At 43.7% G+C, this 15,911-nt stretch overlaps 1 long non-coding RNA gene across 1 annotated transcript in view; it reads right to left on the bottom strand.

The window, feature by feature from the left end:
• Positions 1-15,911, bottom strand: part of LOC132228743 (uncharacterized) — a 45,970-nt gene that overhangs the window by 7,844 nt on the left and 22,215 nt on the right. The window contains exon 4 of the long non-coding RNA XR_009451427.1: positions 2,295-2,489. This is a non-coding gene — a long non-coding RNA (uncharacterized LOC132228743). The remainder of the gene's footprint in view (positions 1-2,294; positions 2,490-15,911) is intronic.

The raw sequence follows: 15,911 nt of genomic DNA, 5'->3' as shown, positions 1-15,911 counted from the left end.
AACTCAGGAAGCCTCCCTTCTGATTGGTCAGTACTTGGCTTAGCCAGTTGCTAAATATGTTGGATATCAATCCTGGCAATAAGTGCTATATAAGTGGTAGAAACAAAGTTTTCCAAGAGTTCTGAGGGGGAAGAGCTCACAACCAACTGGAGCAATGAGGAGAGCTTCCTGGAGGGAGTGCCAATTGAATGAGACCTTGAGGAGCCGTAAGATTTCAATGGGAAGAGGACACGCTGATGGAAGAAAAGGAATGAGAAAAGGCACAGAGGCAGGGAACTGTGAAGTGTGGTCACGGAGAGAGTAGAAGGATAGGTGATGTATCAGGTACCTACTGCTGCGTGACAAACCTCTCCAGAATGTAAAGGCTTAAAACAACAACAGTCACGTATCCTGCTCCTGAATCTACAGCTTGTCCTTACTCAGTGTCAGCTTAACTGGGACTGGGGGTTCACTTTCAAGATGGCACCATCACCCAGCTGGGAAACTGGAGGTGGCTGTCTGTTCTTCCTCTTCTCCTCTTCCTCCTCCTCCTCTTCCTCTTTCTCCTCTTCCTTCTTCTTTTTTAATATTTTTATTGATTTCAGAGAGGAAGGGAGAGGGTAGAGAGAGGGATACATCAATGATGAGAGAGAATCATCAATCAGCTGCCTTTTGCACACCCTGCACTAGGGATTGAGCCCACAACCCAGGGATGTGCCATGACTGGGAACCGAACCATGACCTCCTGGTTCATAGGTCAACATTCAACCACGAAGCCATTCCGGCCAAGCTGTCTGCTCTTCTTTATGTGGCCTTCTCTATAGCATGGGCTTCCTCACAGCTATTGGGCTGCAAGAACACATCCCAACAGGGCCAGGTAGACGACGTATCACCTTTTATGACCTAGCTTTGGGGATCACGTCACCACTTCTGCTGTGGTCACAAGCCCACCCAAACACAAAGGGAGGGATCAGAGAACCTACCTCTCAACGGGAGGAGCGTCGACATGTTTTGTAAGAAGAGGATGTGGGAAGGGAGAAGTTGTTGTAGCCAATTTGGGTAAATAATGTGACAGCAAGCCCTGATGATGCAATAATAATTAAGCAATAATATAAAGCGGTTTTAAAAACTAGATGATTTCATTAGTTTCAAATAGGCAAAGCAAATATCACTCTTCTTTTGCAGATGAGGAAACAGAACTTAGAGATGTGGAGTAGAAAGGCAGGTTTTCTATGCACTTGATGAAGCTTTAGCTTCAGAGCCCCTCACTAGCAATGACACCTGGTGTCAAGGCACCAGGAGGGACCCAGAACGTGTTCATATGTACGTGTGTTCTGTAAATTTTCAGGGGCAAGAGACCTTAGCTGCGATTGGTTAAGTCTACTGTACTCTTCCACTTCAACCTCCCCTCAATCACAGTTCTCCTGTGTCAGGTGTCATTGGAATGGTATGGATACTTTGGAGATCCTGTTAAGGGGAAATTAAATCACAAGATACAATTTCTGGTGGACAGGGATATGCTGATGTGTTTTCAGTCACTTCAGCAGACAGTGAAGTTATGACTGGGCTTCCTGAAGTAGAAGTGACTTCTAGAAATACTGCTCTGGCTTGCTGGCTGACTCACCCTGTGCTGTGATGCTAGAGGCCAGGACGAGAGGTCACATAGGACATGACTGTGTCCTGTGGTATACGGAACCAGAAGGAATTAGTTTGAAATGTGCATCACCAGAAGCTAGTCTGCGGAGAATTCTCCCAATCAGGATGCAGTTGTACCTGCCAGAGGCAGAGTGAGTGCAAGGAAAGCATGAAGACATCATGATACAAGTTATTAAGAAAGAGGCTCTTTCCTGAAACTCTCTGGAAGGAAGACGGGGACTCAGAACTGCTCACAGTGAAGAAAGTTGATACCTGAGATGTGTTTGCAGGAAATGGGAGACAAAAGAGGCCATCTGTGACCCCAATTATCAACTCATCAACAAAAAGCATTTATAAAGTCCCAAGTGTTCCAGGACACTGTGGGGATACTGGAGTATAGAGGGTGACCGCTAGTTAGACGCATTGAATTAGACAGGGTTTCCGATCTGTCTGATATAAGGTAATGTGAAATGAAGTTAACTCAGGCCAACTTACCAGGTAAAACCAACAAAAGAAGGGAAATAAGGCATTACGGACACAGTGCAGCACTGTGTCTACGCTGGTCACTGGCACTCAGCATTTGTTGGTGGAGGTGGAAAGCAGGGAGCAAGTCTGGGAAGGAGAGAGAGGGAAGTAGCTGGAAGTCCGAGGCTTAACCCGGGCAAGGGAAAGAAACCCACCTGGAGGGGCTCCGCGGGGGAAGGCTGATTCTCAGGGGGCTGGGCCGCGAGGCTGTTTCCGGGGCACGTTCCAGTAACAGCCGGTGCAGCTCCTGATGGAGTTCCAGCGAAGAGGCGCAGGAGCTCAGAGAGTGTTTGCGAGGCGTGATCTGAAACCCGCAGTGATAATAGCCACCACTGTCATCTTGTAGATGCCTGTGTCAAACCAAAAAAATCGATGCATTTTATTTATTGGTGCAAGGTGAAATAACTTGCATTCCTGATGATGCCTTTGAGAGAGAAACAGACCATCTTAGATGTGTTTGTGAAAGGTAGGAGCCATGACATCATCAGAAATGGTGGGGCTGGGGTTCCATGGGTCAGGTTGATGAGTGTAGTAGCAATAGTGAAACCGAAAGGAGAAGAGAAAAGTTAATGGAGGTCAGACCAAGACTGTGAGAGTGATCATGGGAAGGAGGCATGTCGGTGAAGGACGGGCCGTGCTAAGGGGTGGTCTGAACTGAAGCTCCCTCGGAGGGTTGCTGGTGGTCCTGGCCTCGCAGCCGCAGCCTGGTTCTCCCATGGACTTACATCTCAGATGAATGGGCACTGCCTGCTGGCTTTCACTCCCGCTGGTGCCTCCCAGGCTGGGCCCCACGCCAGCACTGTGCCAACTGCAGAAGTCCCCTCCCAATCCCCTCAGCCTTTTCTGCCCTCAGCAGCCCTGGGCCTGGTGGGTCCCTTCCTCCTTTTGGAAAGTCCCTTCCCTGTTAGGACTTCTGTGATCTACATTTTTGCCCAATCTCCCTCTGCTCCTTTCCTATGACCTTCCATGACTCCTCGCCCATTTCAGGCTCCTTGATGGTGGGCACCCCCAGGATCAACCCTGGTCCTCTGGTCTTCTCGTTTTATACTGGACACCAGTTCACTGTTATTTTCTCAATACTAAAATTTTCTCACTTACTAAAAGAATCCCCAAAGCTACATTTCCAAAAAGCCAACCATTTTTGCCAAAGCTTCTAGTACATGCTCCCTGCTGTGTTGTCATCATTTCAAACTCAAAATACCCAAAACTTAATTTACCCCCCACCCCCCAAGCCTAATGTCCTCCCTCACTTCCTAATTTCTGGTCATGTTATCACACTTCTCAAATCCTCCTGAATTTGTGCGGTTGGGCTTTCCTGTCCCTTTGTCCCTCCATCAGTTGCCAAGTCCTGTGGACTCACCCTTGCCATGTTCATAAACTCATTGCTACCTGGCTCTTCTCATCCCAAGAATCGAAAGCCATCTCGTCACATCGCTCCAGGGGAGAGTCTGGTAGCTGTTTCTCTCTGAATTATCTTCCTTAAACACTGTCTTGGTAGCAGTAGCTTCATATATCAAGTGCTTACTATATGCCAAGTACTTTAGTAGAAGCTTTAAATACGCTACCTCATTTAAGCCTCTCAACCCTATGAATCGACACTACTGTTAAACACATTTCACAAATGGGAAAACTGAGTCCCAGCAAGTTTACCTCTGTGTCCCAGAGTCATACAGCTAACGTGGAATATGGCCTTGAACTCGTATCTAGTCAACTCCGATGTGTGGCATGCTGCATGCGTGCTAAAAAGCCGACAGCAGTCTCCTGTGACTTATCAGGTCCAGCATCCTTGTTCAACACCCAGCGTCTCCTAAACTAGCCTCACCAATCGGCCCGCTTGACTGCCTTCTACTGTCCAGAGTGGTGCCCTTCCTCTTAACAGCGCCACCTTCCTAAGCAGTGGGTGGAGCACGGCACTGAGTCATGAGCCTGACTGTACTTCTCTAACCCTGAGTTCTCTTACTTGTGAAATACCCACCCCATAACGCCAGGATTGTTGTGAGGATTAAATATAACGATTACAGAAAGCGCAGCATGGCGCAAGGCACATAATAGGTGCACGGTAAATAGGACCCACCGTGACTATTCCTATTTTTTCTGCCTCTCTGCTTTTGTTCATGGTATTCCCCACATATGTAATGCGTGTTCTTCCTGTTGCTCTAACCTAACAGTTATTAAAGGCCAAATCCCATCTTCACGATACGTTCTCTTTAGCCAGCACACACTGCTCTCTCCCCTCTGCAATTCTGAATGTGCTTTTTATGTGCACTAGATGGCTAGTATTATATACTATCTTATTCTCAAATGGTTTCATATAAACGAGGCTCACACGTCACTTGTGAGCTTGTTAGTATTTCTTCTGTTCCCATCTCAAAGCTCTTGGCAAAGTGTTCCAAAGTGATTTATTAACTGACTGGTGGAGAAATTTAAATGTTAGAAGAAGTATGAGAAAATAAAGACAAAATTGGCTATTATGTTGTTTGATTTGATTTAGCAACCAGAGGTCTGTGTTTAGGTTATCCTGTAAGAGGCGCGAACCAGGAGGGGGGTTCAGGAACACAGTTGGTGCCAACTGTGGTAAAGGGGAGGAGAAACGGTACACTCAGGATTATTGCTATTATTGCACTCTTTCCTTAAACCCCTTCTCTTAGAGAAAAGACAGACCCGAGAGGAAAGATGTGAGTTACATTTCCAAGGAACCGCAGGGAAAGAGGCCCGGACGGGAGTGAAGATGCAATGGGCTAGCAACGAAGAGGAGGACCCCAGGCATTCACGTTTGTAAGTAACACAGAAAAAACAGGAAGCACATTAAACAGAAGAGCCAGAGGTCACATTAAGAAGTGAGATTGTGGCTGACACAAGTGTAAGAGGAAAAGCCTTAAATGCACCCAGGAAACTGGGTCATGGAGAGCCAGCAGCGTTGCTTACCTCGCTACTCATGAAGAAAATTAGATATCTGTGTTATTTTGAAAGAAACCAGGTTCTGTTTACTGAATGGTCTGAAAGAAGTGAGAAGGGCCAGATAGGGGATGCTTTGTTTTGGTTCTGAGATTATGTCACACGGGAGAGCCCGTGTGCTGTATTCAAAAATGCCAACACGAGAGAGATCAGGGCAGGTTTCTGAGCTCTGGCAGGTGGGTCTGGCACCGTGGGTGAGCAGCAAAGGTGCCTGAAGGAAGAGAGTGCATTCATGGCTCTGAGCCCCCTTCTTGTTCTGTGGGGAATGGCAATTATTACTTAAAGGCGGAGTGAGAGGAAGTTTCCTAAATCATCTGCATGGCATCGCCTTTGGCTGTGCCACGTAGCCGCTTACCTAACCTGGGGATTCTGCAGTTTCTAATTTGTTCACTTACAGGATAAGAGGAATGCATTTAGCCAGGCCTGCTAGCTTCTGTGTCAGGCAACCCAGAACTCCCATGACTGTCTTCACAGTCCCAGCAGGTGTTAGGCAGGTGGCCTTGCACAGGATAATTCAGTAGCACAGCTCCTTTCCTGTAGTTCTGCCATCTCAACACGAGGTCTCAAGATCATCCTGGTATTACCAGTCAGTCAACAAGTGGGGGAAATGGACGAGAACTTCTTAGCTCCTAAGTGGAAGTATCCTTGCTCTATGTTCCATTGCTGAGAACTAGTCAGATGGCCTCCCCAAGATGCAGCAGGGAGTGGGAAATTAATTTGGTTGTGTTCCTAGGATTGGTGAGTCAATCTCTGTAGAAGAAAATATAGTATTGTTCTGGATAAAGAAATCTAGGCAGTAATTCATATTTTTCTACCAATTGACATGCCTATAAACATGGGATGATTTAATTTTCCATGTCGAACAGATGCTCTGGAATGCGAAGACCAAAAAAGTATGTGGGTCTCACTTTTTGGTAAAAGCATAGGGGTAAGCCCTAGCTGGTTTGGCTTAGTGGATAGAGCGTCAGCCTGCAGAACAAAGGGTCCCAGGTTCGATATCAGTCAAGGGGCACATGCCCGGGGTTGCAGGCTCGATCCTCAGTAGGGGGTGTGCAAGAGGCAGCCGATCAGTGATTCTCTCTCATCATTGATGTTTCTCTCTCTCTCTTTCCCTCTCCCTCTCTGAAATCAATAAAAAAATATATATTTTTAAAAAGCATAGGAGTAAATGAGGACTGCAAAAGTTTATTTGTTGAATTGGTGTGTTACTAAATGAATGAAGCTTCTATAGAGATATGGTGGAAGATATCTAAGAAGCATAAATGAGAGAGGAACCGTGAAAATTAATCATTTAGCCAACAACTGCAGTATATATTGAGGCAACATGGTAATTGTGGAAATCCTATGACTTCAATGTTCCATATTAGCATCAAGGTGAATTGCATTGTAGAGGTTACTGTCATTGTTGTAGGTCTTCAAACCATGTTCAGGTTGAAATAAATTAGAATGTTTTTCATGCAAGTAGCTGAATAGACAAAGTTGAGGGTGTTTTACAAAAGTGTTAAAGGTAGTTTTGAAAGTACACACACACAAAGACTAATATAATATAGCTTATGTAGACAGGAAGGTCATTCTCAAGCAATAGCATAAGGGATATGAGTTGGAAATAAAGACTAGAGCTCCTTGTCCATGGTGGACAAAGTTTTCAGAATCTCCTCCTGGAAGACAGACAGACTTACTTAAAGCCCTTAGCCCTATAACCATGCTTAGGTCCTCCGAGTCATCAGGTAACATAAAATAAAGAGAATTTCAGCTCTGAATTCACAGTTTTATGGTAGAAAGATGTCATCTAATTTAATGCCCATTTTAACTAGAAGGAAAGTCTCCGAGCAGTAGAATGATTTGCCCAATGTCACAGTTGGAATAAATAGTGTAATTCTACTCCATAGAGAAGCATTAGCAATCTCATGGTTGTGTTGAAATCAAGGCTACTTTGTGTGCAAAATATCACGGGTCCTTTCATGAAATGGGTGGTGGAGAGTAAGAAAGAAGGTAGGCTCTCGTTTCTGAAGTGGTGGGGAAAAGAGAATCAGTAACCACACGGTCAAGGTCTAGGACTGGGGGGTGCCGGCAGCCTTCTAGCGCGTAGAAGCCAAGAGGAGGAAGCTCTGTTCTCTGAAATCTGTCTGTTTATGGAAGGAAATGACACTATGGGTCAGTTAAAGTTCAAGAGCTGGGGCCAGGCTGGGTGCCCAGGCCATTGACAACTGAGATTCAGAATAAGACTAGTCTCCCCATGGCCTGGAGATGAGACAGGGCAAGGGATCAGACCCAAGGAGGAAGTGCCCAGCTAGAGATGAGAACTGGGAGAGAGAGCCATCAGTTCTTTAGGTCGGACAACGAGGTCCCTCAGGAAGTCACCTGAGTCAAGCAGTCGTGGCCAGACCTGGTCTGGGCTGGTGACTTATTCTCAAGCTCCGCCATCTACGTGAGGAGGGGTAGACACACTCAGGCTTTGCACCTGTGGTGTCCAGGACTGTGTCCAGGGTGTGAAAGGATGTGGTTGGGCGTTGATTAGGAAGGCAAGGTCCCAAAAGCAGGTGGATTAGGTGGAAATAAAGAACCAGCAGCTCTCTGTCTCTGAAAGGTCCTAGATTGACCCCCCGAAGACCTGGAATCTCAACTCGGCTTTGTCACTACTTGGTTTTTGGCCCTGGACAAATGTCTGTGTACCTAGGTTGCAGCTTCTTCTGTTTAAGGGGGAAATGATAGAGCTAATAAGGAGGGATGCTGAATCTTGGCAATTTGCCTGTTCACTCTGAGCAGATGGTCAGGTTGCTGTGGGATCAAAGGGGCTGAGACACAGGAAGCACTCACAGAGCTGGCAGGTGCTGGGCTGGTGGGAGCTGTTACCCTTCTCAGTCACCTCTTCAAGGGGGCAAACAGTCCATTTTTCCAGGTTGTTCTTCACAGGCCAATTATCCATTTTCTCCTCAGATGATCAAGTCTAGATGTGGACAAAGACCACAAAGAAAGAACCGCCTACCTAAATCCCATTTAGGCAATATCACTAACAGTGAACATTTACTGAATCCTTCCTCAGCTGTCAGGTCCCATGCTGGGTACTTTATATTCACCACCCCATCATGAAGTTTCTACCATTAGGCCCAATTTACAGATGAAGACACTGAGGCCCACAGAGCTGACAAACAAGTGGTGGGATCAGAATTTGAACTCAGGCAGCCTGTGCTTTCTAACCACCAAATCACACGGTCTTTCCTAGATAAAGCTACTAGGTCATGAACAGGTAGGAACAGAGAGTAGAGAGGAATTTTCAATGGAAGAACTGATACCTGCAGATTTTGGGAAGAGGGAGATGGAAAGAATGAAGGAGAAAAAAGGCAGTTTTTGTGGGGAAAATAGAGAAAGTAAAATTTGTGTTGGGAATAAGACTGAAATGAAGCCATCAAAGCTGGTTTTATTCATGCATCATATACTTATAAATTAAACATTCCCTGAACAGCGAGAATCAAACATGGTATCAGCCTTTAGGGGATTCACACTCTAAAAACCATTGTTCGCACACCTTCAAAATCTAGTTCAATGGCTAGAGAGGTTGCTGACAGAGGGAGTGTGGAAACTGCCGCCTAAAATAGATCCCTGGGCCAAGATAACAGAAGAATTACAGGAGGGCTTCCTCTTTTAGCTCTGTCATCACCACAGAGAGAAGCATAGAGCAGGGGTTCAGGAAAGCCCAGCTCCACTCACCCCTGTCAGGTTCCCTCCTCCAATCCCAGCCGATCAAGAAGGAACAAAAATCCATGTTCAGTTACTTGGGGGTGGACAGGGGATGTAGAATGAGATTACTGAGGACTTTTTACATTGAAAAGCCATGAAATTATTTTCAGTTTTGTTCTGTTGTAAGAGGAGCCCAAAATGAGCAACCATTTCTTGGCAGAGAGGCACTGAGTTAGTAAGTCTACTAACCTCTGCCTCATATTTTCAGGTTAGTTTTGTGAGTCTCTAGAAGGTGTTTGATGGCTTAGAGTGAATAGAGAAAGGGCCAAAACAATTACTCAAAAGTTACTGCAGGGTTATTTTTAAAGAAATAAAATCCTGACACCAGGAAAGCAAAGTTCTTAATCTTCTGAACACTGATGTAAACTACCATTGATAGAGCAAGCAGGATTAACAGAATGGCCACATTCTAGATACTTCTGGCAGCCAGAACGCCCAAAACATAACAAGGAGAAGAGCGGGAAAGTAGACTGAACGCATACCACAGCCCCCCCTCCCCCATCATCGTCAGGCCTGTATTGATGGATATGAGTTTACACCAAGGGAGAAAGTCCATCTCAAGCCAATATTGCTTTTCCTAATTATTTCCCTTCTTCCACTTACAATTTTTCCCCTATATAAAAATAGCATATTCATTGAGAAGAATTGGAAAATATAGAAAAGGTCAAAAAAGAAAGAATTTCTTATCATCTCAGTATCTCTTATCGTCTGCTCTAGAGTAAGGGGCCATTTGTCTTTTTACCAAAATTTATTCCCAGACTCTAGCATAGTAACTAGCACATAGTAGATATTCAATACAAAGCCTTTTCTCTCTGAGTCAATCCATACATTTTTGAATCTGTATTTTTAAATGAACCAATCAGTGTCCAGAAATTACATTTTAATATATATTTATATATTATCCTATATTTCAAAGCATACATTTTTTGTAAACGTGTGTATATAATTTTTTCTTATGCATTTCTTATTGTGGTAAAATACACCTAACAAAATTTATCATTAAGCATTTTAAGTGTACAATTCAGTGGCACTAAGTACATTCACAAGTTGTGCAACCCCTACCACTATCCATTTTCAGAACGTTTTCATCATCCCAAACTGAACTCTGTACCCATTAAACAATAGCACCCCATTCATTCCTCCCCATCCCTGATGACCTCAATCCTACTTTGTCTCAATGAATTTACATATTCTAAGTACCACATAATAAATAAAATCATACAGTATTTGTTCTTTTGTGTCTGACATTTCACTTTGTATAATATTTTCAATGTTCATCTATGTTGTAACATATATCAGAATTTCATTCAAGACTGACTACTAACACATTTTGTTTATCCATTCATCTATTTATTGATGGACATTTCAGCTTTTCCAGTATGTACAGTTTTGCATTTCCTTTTTTCTCTTTAAAATATTTCATGAGCGTTCTTTATTTTTTTATGTATGCATATATCATAAATATATATTTATGTGTTACAAATATATAATAAACATCATTACTATAATTATTATATATTTACCCATGTTTTTGTTTTATTTTGGGGGACACATTTTATCTGATCGATTAGCAGTCTCCCTATAGGCGTATAATAGATTCTCTAACCACTTTTCTATGTTTGGACATGTAGGCTATCTCAGGCTTTTGCCATAGTAGGTAAGGCTGTAACACCCTTGGGAATAGCCTTTGTCCAAGTGTGTGATGGATATTACTGTTTCTGAAGGATAGGTTCCTAGAAGATGCATTCATGTGGCAGTCACATTATCTAAACTTCTCTTGATGTTTTCTTTTCAATTCAAATGGCTTCCTAGAAGTGTACAGGGCTCTGCCCGTGCCTATCAAAGAGTATATTGTGCTCTCCCAATATTGAGTGATAGCATTTGAAACATCTTTGCTAATTTGACTGATTAAAAATGATTGACTTTGCCCAGCCGATGTGGCTCAGTGGTTAAGCACCAACCTATGAACCAGGAGATCACAGTTGGATTCCCAACCAGGGCACATGCCTGGGTTGTGGGCTTGATCCCTGGTGAGGGGCGTGCAGGAGGCAACCGATGAATGACTGACTCTCATCATTGATGTTTCTATCTCTCTCTCCCTCTCCCTCTCTCTCTGAAATCAATAAAAACATGTTTTTAAAAATAATGGACTTCATTTGTATTTGATGGGCTACTTGACCTCGCTCAGACATATTCTCTAATATGTGCTGTTTTCCGCAGCACCTCTCACAACCCCAGCAATAGAGGAATCAGAGGCAGAGTTGGTAAAATAGGAATTAATGAAAGAAAAGTTCTTAAGCAGAAAACTCTTTTAAATAAAAACATTTGTTGAAAAATCAGTTTTACATAAATTATTATTTCCAGCCTCAACAGTTACATTGCATGTCAAAGATTTCAAGACTATTTTAACTTTAGGACTTTATTATCAGTTCTTTAGGATTACCACTATGAACCATAATCTTTATTGAATAGATGGAAATATAAAATGTGTATGGGAACAGGATGAATTTATACAGACCTACTTTATCCTGGACCATGTTTTTGGAACAAATTTCTGATATCATTTTTGTTTTCCTTGCATTGGCTTCTTTTTCATAGAAATTCACTAAAAAATGGTTCCAGGGAAGTGGTTAATCAACAATTTGAAATAAAATAAAACTTTCAGAGTTGCATTTCGATACGACAGTACCAAATCAAGAGATGCCTTTACAAATGGGGGAGAGGAAACAGAATGACTGCAGATGGAGTGTTACAGGCAGTTAAACGAATATTTAGCTTGAAGTCATTCCTTGTTTATTATGACAAGAAAGTCTAACAAATGATAGGGAAAACAAAACTAGCCAACCAAGGCTCCGACTTAAGCACATCATAATCAGTTTACTTGAGAATGAAAACCACATCAAGTAGAGCACTGCAGTGCTCAAGCTTGGTCCATTCTAGAAGTCAACGTGGAGCATAAGGCACTAGGTAGATGTTAGAAGGTTGAGCTCTTTGAGCCTTGCTTTTATAATGGAAGAACGGATTGGTAAAATGGAGAGTATATTACAGAAAATACATATAGTATTGTAGAAGAGAAACCTGGCATATGGAAACTGAAAACTAGGTCTAGAAAGACTGTTCACACAAACCATTAAAATATGTGGCCAAAATATGAGTGAAAATGCATAGATGACATGGTCAGAGTGAAATACGTAGATCTTTCTTAATCTGACCTCTGATGGAGGATGTTTCCCTTATGGTTTCTTTTCATTTATTCTAAAATATATTTTTATTGATTTTAGAGAGAGGAAGGGAGAGGGATAGAGATAGAAACATCGACGAGAGAGAAACATCGATCTGCTGCTTACTGCACATCCCCTACAATCAAGCCCACAATCTGGCCTGTGCCCTGACTGGGAATGGAACTGGTGATCTCTTGGTTCCTGGGTCGACACTCAACCACTGAGCCACACCAGCTGAGTGCAGTCCACCAATTGAGATATGTATCTCATCCAAACACCCCCACAGAAACATTGAGATTAACGTTTGACCAAACACCTGGGAACCATGACCCAGCAAGTTTACACATAAAATTAACCATCACAACCCTCTTGACAGATAAAGTAGAGGAGCACATTATATTTTAAGAGCAGAAAATATTAATATAGCTTTGCTCTAGGCTTTTCTTTCCTCCCATCCCCTGAAAATAACAGAACAATTTGAGAACTAAAGTAGATAATGCTTTCTTCAGAAGTAGGCTCTCAGCTTAAACAAACTCAATTTTACTTTGTTTCAAGGTTAAAACGTCACATATTTAGAAAGAAATAATCTGGGAAACTTCTTTTTAAAACTCCTACTATTGTTCTAAATGCTGAATAAGCAAACTCTCTCCTGTACAATGTTGCATCATGCCCTTTAATTATAATTGCCAATGCTGCCCAAAGCAATTTTACTTTCATTGTTCTATACCACCCTTCCCAATTCATCTCAATGTGTGTTTTTCCTATGTATACAAAGGGTGTATGCAACAGATGCACATATGTGTTGTGCCTGTGGATAGCTGTACAAATGCATACATATTCATGGATGCACACAGATGTGCTCATAGGCATACAGATTCATCTCCATGCCAGTATCCATTTATAATACAGATTGGTCCACTCCCTGGCATGCATGCGAGTACACACAGGAGCAGATAATCCAGTGTCCATAGAGAAAACCTGTCCTCCACAGATTGGGGTGTCCTGGGGCTCAGTCCTGGGCTCCCTTCCCTCCTTTATCTGCTTTCTTTCCCAAGGTGATCCCATGTAGTCCCATGGCTTTGAATACCATCTATATATTGTGACTCAAAACTTGTCTCCCCAGCCCCTTGCTCTCCCGTAGGAGAGAAAAGCCTGGAGCAGAGCTATGGTAATATTCCCTGCTGGCCAGCGCTGTGGCTGGTGCTAAACTGCTGATGCTGTTGCTCCCACAGGGGGCGGAGGAGGAACCCCCCTCCCTTGGGTGCTCGTTGTACAGTCGCTTATTTATTCGGTTACTTCTCCATTCCCTTGACTCTGAGCTTGGAATTCTCCCAGCTCTCCTGACTCCATAGTACCTTCTCCTGCATGTGTTTTGGATTAAAAATCTCAGGTTTGATTCCCGGGTGAAGGGCAGGTACCTGGGTTGCAGGTTTGATCCCCAGCCCCTGTTGGGGCATGTGCGGGAGACAACCAATCGATGTGTCTCTCTCTCTCACATCCATGTTTCTCTTTCTCTCTTTAAAAAAAAAAAAGCAATGGTAAAAATATCCTCAGGCAAGGATTAACAACAACAACAAAAGAAAATGGTGTGTTAATTTATACTCCCATTATCAGGGACCCCTTTTCCTACCATTGCTTTTTAGGGTATTATTCTTTGAAATATTTGTCAATTATATGAGTGAAAAGGTTATAACTTACACTTTTCACATTTTTACTCGGGTCCAATTTATCAAGCTGTTAAAGAAGCAACAAGAAAAATGGAACCTGGTGCCTCTACTTTTTTCTGGGGTGCCTTGTTCAGTGGCGGATTTCACCCAACAGCTTCTACCAAGTGTCCTTAGGGACCCAAGCGCCTGGGCAACAAGGCACTGACAAGGCTGAGGAATCGGAGCCTGTTTCCCAAGACTTTGCTCCTCTCATGGAAAGCAGGGTCTTTCACAAGCAGCAGAGTGGTGTCCTAATGCTGAAGAAATACAGCTCTTTCCAACCGAGTTCGCCTAATGACGAAAGACCTTTGCTACCAGGCATGTGCTGGAGTAGAAATCAGAATGTGAAGTTGCCAACTACATGCAAAGCAGTTCCAATAGCAAGAGCCCTTCGCTTTCTGGACCAAAGATCAATCCAGATCCTATCACCACACATCCCCTCGAAAAACTTAGTGGAAACCGTCTAACTCAGAGGTGATGAAAAGCTTCTCTTGCAGTGCCTGCAGTTTGGGTGTGTGGTTTATTCTTGAAATCTGTGTCACTGATACTACGTGGTGGGGGCTCTGGCTACCTCGTTGTCTGGGATGCACCCAGTTTGCCGGGTCAGTGGCACAGTAGACCGAAGGCTTTTGGGGATTGTGGAGGATCACAAACAAGAGCCTACAGTGGCTACAAAAGCATAAAGCGGCATTTTATCATGCAGTCGATGAAGTGCTTGGATTTTCCCCATAAAAACAGAAATTGTTATTCTGCACATGGCCATCTTTTTCTTTAAAAAGGGAGAAAAGTTTCTTTTTTTTTCTTCAGAGAGCGAGAAGAAGAGAGAGGGATAGAGAGATAGAAACATCGATGAGAGAGAAACATCGACTGGCCGCCTCTCACACATCCCCACCAGGTTTCAAGCCTGCAATCCGGGCATGTGCCCTGACTGGGAATCGAACCAGCAACCTCCTGGTTCATGTACTCCTGCAGAGGAGTGAATGCTTTTGGAAATTAAGCATTTGTAGGGGGTAAGGAAGTGAGGACAAAATGCTGAGGAAATTCAGAAACCAAACCCATTGAAGGGTGGAAAAAGTCTGGCAAAACACTCAAACTATGACAAAGCACTTCCCTTGTGCCAAACCGCACCTCAGCCCCAGCGTTCAGCTGTGTCCACTCCAGGATGTCCTCCTCCCCTGCCCAGTGTGTGGCCTCAGCGAATGCCCTCGCGTCTGGCCCTCCGACAGCCCAGGAGGGACAGCCCTTCACAAGACAGGACCGTGCTGTGTCGAGAGCCGTGAGAGACCCCAGAATGTGCCCAGGACGAACTCTACACAGCAGATTCAGGGCAGCCCAGCTACCCCGCGGGCTACCCACCCAGGGGCCTCTCCAGCCCCCTCTCCTTGGGCTGCTCCTCCCCCGGAGCAGTAGTTCTTGACACATAGAACATAGATTTCCAGATGAAATACAGGATGTCCGGGATTTCCAGGGGTGGGAGACATTAGTGGGGACACAGCTAAAACGAAATTAGTTATGAGTTGATGCGTTAAATCCACTGATGGACACCTGAGGTTATTTTGCTATTCTGTCTACTTTCATCTATTTCTTTTTAATTAGAATTTTTCAACTACAGTTGATATACAGTGTTATATTAGTATCAGATATACAATACAGTGATTAGAAACTTATTCACTTACGAAGTGATCCCTCAGTTAAGTCTAGTATGCATCTGACACCCTATGTAGTTGTTACAACATCACTGATTATAGTTCCTTACTGTCACCTATGTGAAAATTTTCATAATATGTTTTAAAAATCATGAGACAGTAACACCAAAGAACATATACGCACAATCCATGAATACAAGCAATAGCATGGGAAAGGCCTACGGTGAGGTGAGGCAGGGGTTGGTTGGAGGGGGGCAAAAAGGGAGAAAAATGGGAAACATCTCTAATACTGTCAACAGTAAAATAACTAACAAATAAACAAATGTCAAAAAAAACCATGAGACCGTAAATGAACAATAACAGAAAAAGCAATCTCTAGAAATCAGGATGAGAGGAGCGAGGCGGGTCCTTCGGAGCCCTGGTGTGCCCTGCCCAGGGCTTCTGGTCAGAAACGATGGACAGCAGTGACAAGGATCCGCCACCACAATGACGTGAGACTGGTGTGG

This window comes from Myotis daubentonii, chromosome 2 (genome assembly GCF_963259705.1).
Source record: "Myotis daubentonii chromosome 2, mMyoDau2.1, whole genome shotgun sequence".
In the NCBI taxonomy this organism is placed as follows: domain Eukaryota; kingdom Metazoa; phylum Chordata; class Mammalia; order Chiroptera; family Vespertilionidae; genus Myotis; species Myotis daubentonii.
Note: the sequence above shows the minus strand (reverse complement) of the source record. Positions and strands in the feature narration are given on the sequence as shown.